This window comes from Sapajus apella, unplaced genomic scaffold, assembly GCF_009761245.1.
Source record: "Sapajus apella isolate SASKATOON/1434 unplaced genomic scaffold, GSC_monkey_1.0 scaffold6, whole genome shotgun sequence".
NCBI lineage: Eukaryota > Metazoa > Chordata > Mammalia > Primates > Cebidae > Sapajus > Sapajus apella.
The window spans coordinates 65,881,716-65,895,932 of record NW_022436946.1 but is presented as its reverse complement, the minus strand read 5'-3'; the positions used below and the strand labels follow the sequence as shown (position 1 = coordinate 65,895,932).

The 14,217-nt window shown below is 38.7% G+C and overlaps 1 protein-coding gene and 1 long non-coding RNA gene across 4 annotated transcripts in view; both read right to left on the bottom strand.

The window, feature by feature from the left end:
• The window catches only part of UBE3D (ubiquitin protein ligase E3D), a 194,178-nt gene that overhangs the window by 72,716 nt on the left and 107,245 nt on the right, over positions 1-14,217 (bottom strand). The window lies entirely within an intron of this gene.
• LOC116549656 lies at positions 783-13,857 on the bottom strand. Its single transcript, XR_004267984.1, has 2 exons — positions 12,219-13,857; positions 783-5,632 (listed from the first exon to the last, which is right to left on the bottom strand). It is a non-coding gene; the product is annotated as an uncharacterized LOC116549656 (long non-coding RNA).

Genomic DNA, 14,217 nt, shown 5'->3' with positions numbered 1-14,217 from the left:
ATATAAATATATATGTATTTTTTGCCACTTCTATAAACTTCTCTCTACAAAGTGATCTTTAACCAAATCAGTGGTGAATAATGGAAACTTAGAGAGAATCAGTGGTTCGGGGCATAATGGATTTTTAACACTTTAGAGAACAAGTCGTGGCAACTAGTTTTGATGTTTTATCAATCAGGTTACTTATGCTGATACATTTCTGATGTGGGGTGATGGAGTTCACTCTCCTTTGAAGCACTGGCCAACAAGTTGGACAGGAATAAAACACTGGTCATCTTCCTGAAAATGGTCCAATTTTAGTGTGGGGGAGTAAAAGATCACCTCCAACCCCCTTTCAGCTCTTAGTAGGCTCTTCAGTTGCATCTGGGAGCCAAACTGACACCAGGCAGATTAACAAGAGAAAAGTCTACAAATTTTATTAGTTTTACATGTATATGGGGATCTTTACAAGTAAGTGAAGTCCAAAGACGTGGCCAAACCAAGATGTTTTTATACATTTTTAGGCACAGAGTGATAAATATGAGAAAAAATGACAGGACAAAGGAAATCTGGCTAGAGGAAGCAAATGTTCCAGGGGAGTCACCAGAGATATATGGTGGAGGTGTGTAAAGCAGATGGAAGGCAATGTAAATATGTTTATTCAGATCCATTGCAGCCTCCAATTCCAATTCTGGTAATAATCGCTGTTTTGTCACCCTGGTATGGAGAGGTGCCCCTCCCAGAGGAATCTTGATCGCTGCACACAGGAAAAGACAAAGCTTGCCCTTTCTTCTTCTTTTTTTAAGAATAGAACATTTTAATCTTTACATGCAACATGTCAAGACCCCTAATTGTTTTACAAGCTTCCCCCTCTCCCTCCAAAATCTGTATACTAAGTCTTGGCTTACATTGACCTGATTTGTAAAATATTTTCCTCTGTGCACTTTTTCCTTCAGGCTGAGGCTCTTTGCTGATCCATTCACAACAGAAACAGCTCAGCTTTCCTCTGGCAGTACCATTTGAAAGCCCACCAGCCGGCAAACCTGGAATGTACTTTCCACTGCTGGGTCACAGAACTTCATTCTCATCTGCTCTGTAACCCAAGGACTCTATAGCCTCTGAGGTGTAACACCCAAGCTTTTCCTTACAGAAGAGCTGAGATGCTAAAGAGCCCATCTGCAGCATCATCATCAGCTTTTGGGATTTCTTGAGCTCCTACATGGCTTTCTTCAACCACCTGGCCCACTTTCTTCAACCACATTCCACTTTGGAATGGATGTCTTTAAAGCACCAAGTGATCTTAAGAATTGGCTCTGTTTCTTTGAATCCAGAGATCCAAGTTTCTATTTTGGTGGGGCTTCCAAAAACAAACAAACAAACAGGACTGGCACTGTTTCTAATGTAAGGTCTGTCTTTCACACACCAGTTTTGTGTTAGTGACTGCTGAATGCCAGTCCACACCCCTCAAACACCTCACAGTTGCAAACAGGGTGCTCCTACAGGTCCCAGGGTCCTGTTAGGGGAAGAAAGGCAGCTCCAGGAAGTCTTCATCTGGCCTTCATGATAGAAGCAGTTAATCCTCTGGGAAATAGACTTGCAGCCCTGGGAAGAAAAGAGCTGTTCCTCCTTGGGGACATACACCATTATCTTGGCAATTTCATCCAGTGTCTCTTCTGTATGGCTCAGGAAGGCATTCTGTGCATACAGCCTCAAGAAACTCCAATTTCTCCAAAGTTTTCACCTTGAAATAATCAATATACCAATCTGACATAATTTGGGATGGCATGTCCTTCACCCTTTCATAGGCAAAGGCACATTTGTCTTTTCTGTGTTTTAAAAATTATCTTATATTGATTGATTGGCTCTGCTATTCTTTTTGCTTTTACTCATTATATACCATTCTCAACATTTCTCTGCAATGAAAATTAAAATATTGCTGTATTTTCCATAATTCAAACTTAATACTAGAGCAGTGGCTCTAAGCTCACTCTCTACCCCTCCCTCATGCTCCCCATAATCCGCTGTTGTCTTACATACACAGTTAACTGGGCCCAGAAGGCAGTTACCTTTGCTAGTGAATTTCTGTTCATCCTGCAAGATCCACTTACATATCATTTCCTTAGCGATACTGTCCTGTTTCCTTCATAAGAACTTGCCTAATACCATACTTATATCACTCACATACTAGTATATTTAAATACACTTCCATACTTATATCACTTACAAATGCCTTACTAGTGTTGTTATTTGGGATAGGTCTATGTCTCTAATTCTTTCCATATCAGAAACAAGTGATTTCCTCTAATTTTCTCATCTTATTTGGAAGTAAATATTAAAAAGTTGCCTCAATGTTGCTTTTCTGCAGTTACAACCAGGTATTAACCTCTTACTGGCTAAAAGAAATACCTTTTTAATTTTTTTCCCTGACATTTGTATGTTCAATAAAATAACTCAAGTTTTCAGAATTTATACCCCTGCCCCCAACTCCTGTCACCCACAATAGGGTTCACTTCAGCTACCTTCATTCTGAATTTTTTTTTAAAGTGTAGTGGAAAGGTTTTTGCTTTTTCTGAATTGAATCTCTTGCCCTGGATTGTGAATGTTCCGTGGGAACTCATCAGTGAATCTCTAAGATCTACTCCAGGCCCATATGCTTTGGACCTTCCTGAAATGAGGTAAACACTGTAGCCTGGACCACGGCCTGCCAGAGTAGAAAGCATCTCAAGACAGTCACTTTTTCATCATTTTCCACTCCTCTTTGGGCAGTAATAAATTTGCAAGAGAAAGAAAAAATGGTAAATAATGCAAATAAATATTTTGAAGACATAGCTACTTGGTTAATTATGGGTATAACATGGTGGCCTTTAATTTTCACAAAATTACTTCAGTTGTGTAAGCCTAGGGCCTTAGGTTTCTTCTGACTATCATTTACCCTATGCCTAACATATCCAGACACCGGGTAAGGCACTTTAGTTATATTTGCTTCTCTGATCCTAATGCAGCCCTGAATGGCAGGCATCATTCACTCCATTTTAAAGATAAGAAACCAAAGGTGAGAGAAGTTAAGTTATTGTCCAACATCAGGCAGTTGGTAAGTAGTAAGACTAGGATTCAGTCAGGTCAGCCTGAATGCAAAGCCTGTGCTATTCACACCACATCACACTGACTGCTGAGGATACTATATATATTATTATTCTCTCCAGACAAACTATAAATAGGACTTTAATTGCTGAATTTGCTAATGTCTATTTCTTCTGAAGTTAACTCTTTGGCTTGCAAAATATAGTTGAGTATTTTCATCTTATTTTACTCTTTTTAAGATGCTAATTTATGTGTGTGTGTGTGCGTGTGTGTTTACTTCAAAACTTGACTAGGAAGGGTAGTAAGACAGACATTGAAAAACACTTATGTTAGAGTAAGCAAAAATAATAACAATATGGTGAGAAAAAAAGATTAGGGAGCCATACATTCATGGTTATTTCCATTACAAGGAAATAATAATCTGACTTTTACATTTTCTTCTTTATACTTTTAGTTTTCAAGTGTTATTTTTATAATCGGAAACAAGTTAATGTTATGCTGTTGATGTGATTTCTGGTTCAGACAAAACAAATTTTAAATGCTGCATAAAAGTTTCAACATACTGTTAAATGGCTATGGTACAATCTATCAAAAAAAGGATACTAAAATAGAAATAAAAATACATTTGCACCACCTTATCACTCACCAGCGAGTGATCATGGACAAGCACTCTGGAGCGTAGTTTCCTCATAGGACCTTGGAGTCAGGTACACAACCTGTCCAATGTATCAAACTATCAAAATTTATACAAAAGGACATTGTTACACTAATGATAACCACAGTTACAAAAAAGATACAATTTGTTCTCATGTTAGTTACCCTTATCTCTATGTAATTACAGACATTTGCATGGTATGTGAATCCAACATTGGCATTTTAAATTTAATCCTTAAAATATTCTATGATTTAACAATTTTTATTCCCGTTGAAGTCCATAAAGGAAAAGAGTGTTACCTTGATCACAGAGTCAAGATATGATAGGAAAAAAATCTCAAGTAAGACCTTTACCATTTAAATCTCATTCTTTTTAATACACTATGAACAAGGCAAAAGTATATTAGGCATTATTTAATTCCACCCAAAGAGATTAAAAACCTCACAGGCAAGTGACAGGATAAGTTCTAGGTATCTTAAAACACGTATTTTAAAATAACTTGAAGAATCTTATTTTTGAGTAAATAAGATTCTTCAAATTATTTGGGTCTAATATAGCTCAAATTCCTAATGTTCATCCTGCTCTTTCTATTCCCACAGGATGTTTTCCATGAGTCTCAGAATTTATTTCTAATGTTGTAATTTATAAACTTTCTCTGTAAATTATTTTTCTGTAAAAACATATAAAATATTACTTTAATCACAGGAAGCATTCATATATATGAACAAAGAAAGTAACAAAAAATGAAATTGTTTAGGACAGTAAGTATTACAAGTAACTTTCCCTCAAAACTTCAGGTGAAATTTTCATTTTGTTTTGTTTTGTTTTGTTTTTGTTTGTTTGTTTTCCATTTAGGAAGAAATAAAGAAAAGAGAACAAAATAGAAAGAGGAAGAAATGGCTTGCATACTGAATCTATACTATATATCCTAAAACAATCACCAAACTTATTATGTAGAATTTAGGACATATATTGACAAAGCCAGAGGTGTTACTTGCAACTCTGCCCATGACTCACATATTATATTAGACGGAGCTCTCTAGAGAAACAAAACTAATAAGATATATGGGATTTTATTAAGGAGTGTTAACTCACACAATCACAAGGTCCCACAATAGGCTGCCTGCAAGCTGAGGTGCAAGGAAGCCAGTGCCAGTCCCAAAGCTGAAGAATATGGAGTTCAATGCTTGGGAACAGGAAGCATCCAACATGGGAGAAGGATGTAAGCTGGGAGGCTATGTCAGTCTAGCCTTTTCACCTTTTTTTCTGCCTGCTTTATATCCTGGCTGAGCTGGCAGCTGACTAGATGGTGCCCATCCAGATTAAGGGTGGGTCTGCCTTTCCCAGCCCACTGACTCAAATGTTAATCTCCTTTGGTAACACCTTCACAGACACTCCCAGGATCAATAGTTTGCATCCTTCAACATGATCAAGTTGACACTCAGTATTAACCATCACACATAGCAATACAAATGTCTGTTGATACAAGCATTTTAAGAACCATTGGGCAGAATCTGGAATATTTCTGGCATTTCCTACAAAGACATCACAAATTACTGTACCTAAATCAGTAATCATCCACTATAAGTCAATAAGAAAGATATTTCAAAGGGATAATGAACTGAACATCAGTGAAAACTTACTTCTATGACTTTCAAAGTACTGAGAGAGGAAAAGCTTTCCTAGGAGACCAGAACTGACAGCCAGATGATCTTAGTCTAAAAGACCAAAATAAAAGTAGAGGACACACCATCCTTATTTCTAAACCTTGCCTTGTCAAAATTCCCTAGAGAAATAACTATGGCCTATCTACTTTGGAAGAGGCATTGAGAAAGGAAAAAAAGTCACTTTCTATCACTTCTAACAAAACTGGTGAAATTGAGAACAAATCAAACCAATCAATATCAAGAAAAGAACCTGAGGGGGGATGATCCAAGATGGCCGTTTAGGAACAGCTCAGGATTGCAGCTTCCAGTGAAAGTGCAGAGGGTGAGTGGACACTGCATTTTTATTGCCCACAGACTAGGTCATTCCCAGGCGAAGGAGCTCCATGGGTCGCCAGCGCGGCTGTTTCGGCCAGCAAGGCTGTGCCCCGCGCAGCTGCTTAGTCAGCGCCCCGAAGCAGCAGTTCTCCGTACAAAATACAGCGGTCTGGGTGCCCTTTTGTCTGGCAATTGGAGCCACGGGAAGTTGCCCATTCGTCTGATTATAAAGGGGACTGAGCAGGGAACCAGGACAGTAGATTCCAGCGCAAAAAAAGCGCCGCAAATCTCAGTGCTGCTGTTTAAGCCAGCGCAGTGAGTCGCCGCATGGGAAAAAACACAGACCCCGGCGCCTCTTCGATAGGCGACTGGAACACCAACTTAAAAAAAAGAAAAAAAAAAAAGGCTCTGAGGCAGGGAGCCAGGCGATCAGGCTTGGCTGGTCCCACCCCCACAAAAGAACAGCAATCAGAAACTCTCTGTATTGAGAGTTTCACAGCAAGCGCAGCTGAACCCGGGACGGTCCAGCTCTGTGGGGGAGGGGCGTCCGCCATTACCAAGGCAGCCCGCCACTACTGAGGTAGTCAGCCAAAGCTGAGGCAGCCCACCGTTGCCAAGGCAACCCGCCATTGCTTAGGCAGCTGGCCCGTTGCCAAGGCAACCCGCCACTGCAGAGAGGCTCTGCCTTAACAGAGGTAGGCCACCCTTGCCCAGGCAGTTCTAACTACAGCCATATAAACAGAACTGCAGGGAAGTTCACTCGGCAGCTGGGCAGAGCCCACCACAGCTCAGCAAAGCCTCTACAGGCAGACAGTGACTAGGCTGCCTCCTTGCTGGGCAGGGCAGCTCTGAAGGAAAAAAAAAGAAGGCAGCAGCATAATGGAAACTCATAAAGCCCTAAATCCCTGGGACAGAGCACCTGGGAACAAAAAGCGGTTTATGAATTCTGCTGCAGCAGACCTAAACGTACCTCCCAGCAGCTCTGAATGAACAATGGAGCTCACAGCTCAGCATTTGAGCTCCTATAAAGAAGAGACCGTCTCCTCAAGCAGCTCCCTGACCCCTGTATATCCAAAGAGCCACCTCATAAAGGAGAGATCAGATTGACACTAGGCGGGTATCCTGGGACAAAGACAGCAGAAGAAGAAAACTGGTAACAACCCTTACTGTTCAGCAGCTGCTGCAGGTGATCCCCAGGCAAGCAGGGCCTGGAGTGGACCTCAGCAGACCTACAGCAGAGGGGCCAGACTGTCAGAAGGAAAACCAAGAAACAGAAATAACCTCATCATCAACAAACAACGTCCACTCAGATACCCAATCTGAAAGCCAGCAACTGCAGAGACGACAGGTGGATAAATCCATACAGATGGGAAGAAACCAGCGCAAAAAGGATTAAAACACCCAAAACCAGAACACCTCTCCTCCTACAAGGGATCACAACTCCTCACCAGCAAGGGAACAAGGTTGCAGGGAGAACGAGTGTGATGAAATGACAGAATCAGACTTCAGAAGGTGGGTAGTAAGAAACTTATGTGAACTAAAAGAACATGTTCTAACCCAATGCAAAGAAACTAAGAACCTTGAAAAAAGATTTGATGAAATGCTAACGAGAATGGACAAAATAGAAAGGAATATAAATGAACTGATGGAGCTGAAAAACACAACACGAGAACTTCACAAAGCATGCACAAGTATCAACAGCCGAATTGACCAAGCAGAAGAAAAGATATCAGAGGTTGAAGATCAACTCAATGAAATAAAATGGGAAGGCAAGAATAGAGAAAAAAGGGTAAAAAGGAATGAATAAAGTCTCCAAGAAATGTGGGACTATGGGAAAAGACCTAATCTACATTTGATAGGCGTACCTGAATGCGATGAAGAGAATGAATCCAAGCTAGAAAATACTCTACAGGATATTATCCAGGAAAACTTCCCCAACCTAGCAAGGCAGGCAAATATTCAAGTCCAGGAAATACAGAGAACACCACAAAGATATTAGTCAAGAAGAGCAACCCCAAGGCACATAATTGTAAGGTTCACCAGGGTTGAAATGAAGGAGAAAATACTAAGGGCAGCCAGAGAGAAAGGTCGGGCTACCCACAAAGGGAAGCCCATCAGACTCACAGCAGATCTCTCAGCAGAAACCCTCCAAGCCAGAAGAGAGTGGGGGCCAACATTCAACATCCTTAAAGAAAAGAACTTTCAACCCAGAATCTCCTATCCAGCCAAACTAAGCTTCATAAGTGAAGGAAAAATAAAATCCTTCGTGAACATGCAAGTACTCAGAGATTTCGTCACCACCAGGCCAGCTTTACAAGAGCTCCTGAAAGAGGCTCTACACATATAAAGAAACAGCTAGTACCAGCCACTCCAAAAACATGCCAAATGGTAAAGAGAATCAACACAATGAAGAATCTGCGTCAACTAATGGGCAAAACAGCCAGCTAGCACCAAAATGGCAGTATCAAATTCACACATAACAATATTAACCCTAAATGTAAATGGACTAAATGCCCCAATCAAAAGACACAGACTGGCAAATTGGATAAAAAGCCAAAACCCATCGGTGTGCTGTATCCAGGAAACCCATCTCACATGCAAGGATACACAAAGGCTCAAAATAAAGGGATGGAGGAAGATTTACCAAGCAAATGGAGAGCAAAAAAAAGCTGGAGTTGCAATTCTCATCTCTGATAAATTAGACTTTAAAGCAACAAAGATCAAAAGAGACAAAGAAGACATTACATAATGGTAAAAGGATCAATGCAACAAGAAGAGCTAACGATCCTAAATATATACGTGCCCAATACAGGAGCACCCAGATACATAAGGCAAGTTCTTAAAGACTTACAAAGAGACTTAGACTCCCACACAATGAGAGTGGGAGACTTTAACACCCCATTGTCAACATTAGACAGATCAACCAGACAGAAAATTAACAAGGATATCCAGGACTTGAACTCAGACCTGGACCAAGCAAACCTAATAGACATTTACAGAACTCTCCACCCGAAAGCCACAGAAAATACATTCTTCTCAGCACCACATCACACCTACTCTAAAATTGACCACATAATTGGGAGTAAATCACTCCTCAGCAAATGTAAAAGAACAGAAATTATAACAAACAGTCTCTCAGACCACAGTGCAATCAAGTTAGAACTCAGAATTCAAAAACTAACCCAGAACCGCACAGCTTCACGGAAACTGAACAACTTGCCTTTGAATGTTGACTGGATAAACAATGAAATGAAGACAGAAATAAAGATGTTCTTAAAAACCAACGAGAATGAAGACACAACTTACCAGAATCTCTAGGACACATTTAAAGCAGTCTCTAGAGGAAAATATATAGCTATAAGTGCCCACGTGAGAAGCAAGAAGAGATCAAAAATTGACACTCTATTGTCAAAACTGAAAGAGCTAGAGAAGCAAGATCAAAAAAACTCAAAGTCTAGCAGAAGACAAGAAATAGCTAAGATCAGAGCAGAACTGAAGGAGACAGAGACACAAAAAACCCTTCAAAAAATCAGTAAATCCAGGAGCTGGTTTTTTGAAAAGATCAACAAAATAGACAGACCACTAGCCAGATTAATAAAAAAGAAAAGAGAGAATAACCAAATTGATGCAATAAAAAACAATAAAGGGGGTATCACCACAGAGTCCACAGAAATTCAAAACCATCATCAGAGATTATTACAAACAACTCTATGCACATAAACTAGTAAACCTGGAAGAAATGGATAAATTCCTGGACACTTGCCTCCTCCCAAGCTTAAACCAGGAAGAAGCCGAAACCCTGAACAGACCCATAATAAGGTCTGAAGTTGAGGCAGCAATTAAGAGCTTACCACCCAAAAAAAGCCCAGGTCCAGATGGGTTCACAGCCGAATTCTACCAGACATACAAAGGGGAGCTGGTACCATTCCTTCTGAAACTATTCTAAACAATACAAAAAGAGGGAATTCTTCCAAAATCATTTTATGACACCAACATCATCCTGATTCCAAAACCCGGCAGAGACTCAACAAGAAAAGAAAACTTCAGGCCAATATCCATGATGAACATAGATGCAAAAATCTTCAATAAAATACTGACAAGCCGATTGCAACAGCACATCAAAAAGCTTACCCACCATGATCAAGTAGGCTTCATCCCGGGGATGCAAAGATGGTTCAATATACGCAAGTCTATAAACATAATTTACCATATAAACAGAACCAAAGACAAAAACCACATGATTATTTCAATTGATGCAGAGAAGGCCTTTGACAAAATTCAACAGCCCTTTATGCTAAAAACCCTCAATAAGCTAGGTATTGACGGAATGTATCTCACAATAATAAAAGCTATTTATGACAAACCAACAGCCAATATCATACTGAATGGGCAAAAACTGGAAGCATTCGCCTTGAAATGTGGCACCAGACAAGGATGCCCTCTCTCACCACTCCTATTCAATATAGTACTAGAAGTTCTAGCCAGAGCAATCAGGCAAGAAAAAGAAATAAAGGGTATTCAAATAGGAAAGGAGGAAGTCAAATTGTCTCTATTTGCAGACGACATGATTGCATATCTAGAAGACCCCATCGTCTCAGCCCAAAATCTCCTGAAACTGTTAAGCAACTTCAGCAAAGTCTCAGGATACAAAATCAATGTGCAAAAATCACATGCATTCCTATACACCAATAACAGACTTAAAGAGAGCCAAATCAAGAACAACCTTCCATTCACAATTGCCACAAAGAGGATAAAATACCTAGGAATACAACCAACAAGGAATGTAAAGGACTTCGTCAAAGAGAACTACAAGCCACTGCTCAACGAAATAAGAGAGGACACAAACAGATGGAGAAACATTCCATGTTCATGCTTAGGAAGAATCAATAGCGTGAAAATGGCCATACTGCACAAAGTAATTTACAGATTCAATGCTATCCCCATCAAGCTACCAATGATCTTCTTCATAGAACTGGAAAAAACCACCTTAAACTTCATATGGAACCAAAAGAGAGCCCGCATAGCCAAGTCAATTCTAAACAAAAAGAACAAAGTGGGAAGCATCACACTACCAGACTTTAAACTATACTATAAAGCTACAGTAATCAAAACAGCATGGTACTGGTACCAAAACAGAGATATAGACCAATGGAACAGAACAGAGGTCTCGGATGCAACGCAACATATCTACAACCATCTGATCTTTGACAAACCAGACAAAAACAAGCAATGGGGAAAGGATTCCCTGTTTAATAAATGGTGTTGGGAAAACTGGCTAGCCATGTGCAGAAAGCAGAAACTGACGCCTTCCAGACACCTTACACTAAAATTAACTCCAGATGGATTAAAGACTTAAACATACGGCCTAACACCATAAAAACCCTAGAAGAAAATCTAGGCAAAACCATTCAGGACATAGGTGTAGGCAAGGACTTCATGACAAAAACACCAAAAGCATTGACAACAAAAGCTAAAATAGACAAATGGGACCTAATCAAACTCCACAGCTTCTGCACAGCAAAAGAAACAGTCATTAGAGTGAATCGGCAACCAACAGAATGGGGAAAATTTTTGCAGTTTACTCATCTGACAAGGGGCTGACTAAAAGAGATTTACAAGAAAAAAGCTAACAAGCCCATTCAAAAGTGGGCAAAGGATATGAACAGATACTTTACAAAAGAAGACATACATGAGGCCAACAAACACATGAAAAAATGCTCATCATCACTGGTCATCAGAGAAATGCAAATCAAAACAACATTGAGATACCATCTCATGCCAGTTAGAATGGCAATCATTAAAAAATCTGGAGACAACAGATGCTGGAGAGGATGTGGAGAAATAGGAACACTTTTACACTGTTGGTGGAAGTGTAAATTAGTTCAACCATTGTGGAAGACAGTGTGGCGATTTCTCAAGGACCTAGAAATAGAAATTCGATTTGACCCAGCAATCCCATTGCTGGGTATATATCCAAAGGATTATAAATCGTTCTACTATAAGGACACGTGCACATGAATGTTCACTGCAGCACTGTTTACAATAGCAAAGACCTGGATCCAGCCCAAATGCCCATCGATGATAGACTGGACAGGGAAAATGTGGCATATATACACTATGGAATATTATGCAGCCATCAACAATGATGAGTTTGTGTCCTTTGTAGGGACATGGATGAACCTGGAAACCATCATTCTCAGCAAACTGACAGAAGAGCAGAAGATCAAACACCGCATGTTCTCACTCACAGGTGGGTGTTGAACAATGAGAACACATGGACACAGGGAGGGGAGCACTACACACTGGGGTCAGTTGGAGGGAAACAGGGGAGGGACGGTGGGGGGTGGGGAGCTGGGGAGAGATGGCAAGGGGAGAGATGCCAGATGTAGGTGATGGGGAGGAAGGCAGCAAATCACACTGCCACGTGTGTACCTATGCAACAATCTTGCATGTTCTTCACATGTACCCCAAAACCTAAAATGCAATAAAATAAATAAATGGGGAAAAAAAAAAAAAAGAACCTGAGTAAATAGAAAGGTAATATAGTCTTCTAGGAAACATGGAGGTCACTTAATGTAACACAGGTTAAAATGACAAATAGAAATGATATAACAACATTACCAAAATTAAAATATTTAAAAGGAATCCAACATATTATTGTGTAGAGAAGAAAAAAAATGATATGTATAAGAGAGCACAAGATAAAAATATTTAACTTAAACCTAGTTTCTCATATTTTAGTAGATAATTTGAACTCTTCAACCCTAGAATAACCTAAGAAAGCAAACAGCCTACTAAAGATACTGAAATATTATGTTGTTTATATCTATAGATTTTAGGTACTCAATTTCAAAGCTGTATCAATGATACATCCATCAATTTAAGCTGTCAAACTAGCAAAACAAGCAAATGACAAGTTAGTAATAACATTTTTATAAACATTTACCTATTTAATACATAATCAAAATTTTTAAATTCTTATAAGTCACTCAGGAATACAACATTTTAAAACAACTAAATGTATTGGAATGTCTGTCTGATAAGCCATTTGACTGCATTATACTTAAAATATTTCAAAAGCATTAATTCAATAAAAATCCACCCTGAAAACATGCACATACCAACTATTGTTTATCTACATAAAGTTCATTAAGTAATGAACAGTATCTATAAGAAAATCTTTCTTGAAAATTACAGAAGAAAAATTTGATCTTTTAAAATCACAAATGCCAAAACTGGTCTTTAATTCTCTTTGAATGAAAGGGATCTTAAGAGAATTTAAGTACACAGTTCCTGAATGCTATACTTTTCAAACTTTGTCCATATGACCTGTAAGCTTGTCAAGTCGAGTCTTCCACACATCAGAAAGCATGGGGAAAATGGCTCTCATTTAAATAAGATACCAATAAGGCAGTCTCAAAATTAAATGTATTACTTCATGCCAAAAAATAAGAAATTTTGTCTTTTACAAATACCTGTATCATTGCAAGACACCAGTTATTGAGAATGCAGAAATTAGACTGAGAACACTTTCATTAAAGAGAATCCATGCTACAAACAAACCTGCCAGAAACTTCATAATTAGAAGTGATATCATTAAGAACATAATAATTAGAAGTTCATCTAAAGAGGCCAGCTACTTCTTCAAATTTAATAAAAATTTTTCATTATGGAAAATTTCAAATATATGAAAATAAGAGAGAAAAGTATAATAAACCCCATGTACCCAAGACCCAGCTTCAAGCCATCATTTTCACATAGCCAACTTTGTTTTATTTGTATCCCCACACACTGCCCCATAACCCCTCTGAATTATTTTGGAGGAAATCCCAGACAACATGTCATTCATTTCATAAGGAAATAATTCAGTATGTATCTTTAAAGATAAATTCTTTTAAAAAGAATACCCATAATATAATTTATTATACTTTGAAAAAAGTAACAGTTCTTTCACATCAAGTCTGTAGTTAGTGCTCAAATATCCTCAACTGACTCATTAATTTTTTTACAGTTTGTTTGAGTTTGGACTAACTAAGAGCCACATATGGCAACTGATTGATTTGTCTTTTAAGACATTCCTAATCTATATGCCACATATCGTATGATTCCATTTATATAAAATGCTCAAAATAGGCAAATCCATAAAGACAGAAAGCAGATTAGGGGTTGTCAGGGGCTGGAAGGAGGAATGGGGAGTGACTGCTAGTGGGCGGAGTTTCATTTTGGGGTGATGGAAATATTTTGAAATTGGATAGTCATAATAGCACAACCTTGTGAATATACTTAAAAACCACTGAACTGTGCCCTTTAAAAGAGAGAATTTTATGGCATGTATATTACATTTAAATTTAACAAAAAAGAAATTTGTAGAAAAATTAAGTCATCTCTAAGGATACCTATAAATCTATTCAGCCCTTTCTTATCAAGATGGAAGAATGTTGAATGCATTCATTTAATTATGTAACAGTAAACTAGCGGAAAGAGTAAATATTCCCAGCAGAATCTCAAACGCATTATGGT